The following is a 2,572-nucleotide window of genomic DNA, read 5'->3' on the forward strand; positions in this document are numbered from 1 at the left end:
CTTTTAGATGCTGTAATTTTTGTTCATCATGCTTCACTGTTGGGTGTAGTCCTGTGGGCCCCGCACTCCATTGATAGGACATCACACCACCAGGTCCTGGCATTGGAACTAGCTCTCGTGGCCAAGTATCACTTGGACTGGGCCCCTGGGACCCTTAAAGGAGGGATAGATGAATGGATGAATGGATGGATGGATGGATGGATGGAGGAAGGGAGGGAGGGAGAGGGAGAGGAAGAAAGGAAGGAAGGAGGGAAAAGAAGGAGAGAGGAAGGGAGGATGGAAGGAAGAGGAAGGGAGGGAAGCAAGGAAAAGGGAGAGAGTAAGGAAGAAAGGAAGGAAGGAAGAGGGAGTGAAGAAGGAAGAGAGAGGAGGGAGAGGAGGAAGGAAAGAAGAGAGGGGAGAAAGGAAAGGAGGGAAGGAGGAAGGAAGAAAGGAAAAAAGAAGGGAGAGAGGAAAGAGGAAAAAAAGAAGGGATGAAGAAAGGAGGGTAGGTAGAAGGGAGGAAGAAGGGTGGGAGGAATGGAAAGGAGGAGGGAGAGAGGGAAGAAGAGTGGAAAGAAAGGAGAGAGGGAAAGAGGAAAGAAAGAAGGAAGGAAAGGAGGGACAAAAGGAAGGAGGGAGGAAGGAAGGAAGGGAGGGAAAGAAAGGAAGGAGAGAGGGAGGAAAGAAGGAAGGAAGGAAAGAGGGAGGGAAGAAGGAATGGAGGAAGAAAGGAAGGATGAAGTGTCCATGGTGCCTTGAGAATTTCAATTACTGATACCACAACAAATAAAATAAAATATTCTTACAGTAAAGTAAGAGAATTAATTTCATGTCTGGCTTACTGACTTCTCACTTGTAATTTTAAAGTAGCTTTATTCAAGTAAAAGTTTGACATGTTTATTGGGCCAGAGAGATAGCACAGCGGTAGGGTGTTTTCCTTGCATGCAGCAGACCAGGTGTGAACCTGGGTTCAATCCCCTGCATCCCATATGGCCCCCAAGCCTACCAGGAGCGATTTCTGAGTGCAGAGCCAGGAGTCACCTCTGAGCACTGCTGTTGTGGCCCAACAACCAATCAATCAATAAGGTATTAAAAAAAAGTTTGACATGTTTATTAATTTGCTAATCTAATATAGAATCACTTATTATATGTAGAATTTGGAAAGCTTGCTTTCACTGACATGTACTACTTGGTAAATTGGTAAGATTATCTTATATTCCAATGCAAATTTCAACACATTCATTAATTCTACACAATTAAATCTCATTTTATGACAATTGTGATAGTAACTTTAAACAGAATACCCTAAAATTATAAAGATATAATATGCTTCAACATTTAATTATCTTTTAAAACTATTTTTTGTTTGTTTGCTTGGTTGATTTTTGGGCCACATCTGGTGGTACTCAGAAGTTACTCCTGACTCTCTGCTCAGAAATCACTCCTGGCAAGCTTGAAGGACCTTATGGGATGCCGGGGGATCAAACCCGGATATGTCCCAGGTTGGCCGCATGCAAGACAAATGCCCAATCGCTGTGCTATGATCTGGCCCAACCTATTTTTATTATTAAAATTATAATTTTTAATTTCACACACTAAAATCAACTTGCACCAAAAAAACACAGATATTGGGGGTTGGAGCCATGGCACAATCCTTGCACATGCTAACCTGGGACAGACTGTGGTTTGATCCCCAGCATCCCATCTGGTCCCCCAAGCCAGGAGCAATTTCTGAGCACAAAGCCAGGAGTAACCCCTGAGTGTCATCAGGTGTGGCCCCAAAATCAAAACCAAACCAAACACACACACACACACACACACACACACACACACACACACACCACATATTAAGAATAGAACATAGGGGCCACAGTGATTGTATAGCAGTAGGTGCTTTGTCTTGCATGCTGCTGACCTGAGTTCAATTCCCTACATCCCACATGGTCCCATGAGTGTGCATGGAGTAATTCCTGAGTACAGAGCTAGGAGTAAACCCTGAGTGCTGCTGGGTATGACCCCCAAATAAAACAAATCAAACAAACAAACTAAAAATAAATAAATAAAAAAGAATGGGACATGGGGGAGAGGAGCAATAGTACAGCATTTGCCTTGCACAGAGCTTATCTGGATTCAATCCCTGGCATCCCAAGCCCACCAGGAATGATTCCACAGGGAAGAGCCAGGAGCAACCCCTGAGTGCCACTGGGTGTAGCATATAAATAAACAAAGAATGAAACATGAATCTTCCTGGCAGAAGATTTCTGGCCCAGTTTCTCCACTAAGCTCCAGTCATCATCATCATCATCATCATCATCATCATCATCATCATCATCATCATCACCATCTTACCAAAACTTCCCAGGTAGCCTGATCTGGACTGCTATCTCTGTGGCATTCTCAAAAAGGGCTAAATTAAGGGAAGTTCCCCTTTTTGCATGAACTACAGAAGCCCAGCACCTAACAGAAATGGCCCAGTTTGAATACGTCATTCTACTCTTCTTGAATTGTACATCTATATATTTCTTAATTTTACAGGCTAGCAACTCCTTGATTTTCATTGCTAAACTATGAAGTGTTGATTTTAGGTTCT

This window comes from Suncus etruscus, chromosome 7 (assembly GCF_024139225.1).
Source record: "Suncus etruscus isolate mSunEtr1 chromosome 7, mSunEtr1.pri.cur, whole genome shotgun sequence".
NCBI lineage: Eukaryota > Metazoa > Chordata > Mammalia > Eulipotyphla > Soricidae > Suncus > Suncus etruscus.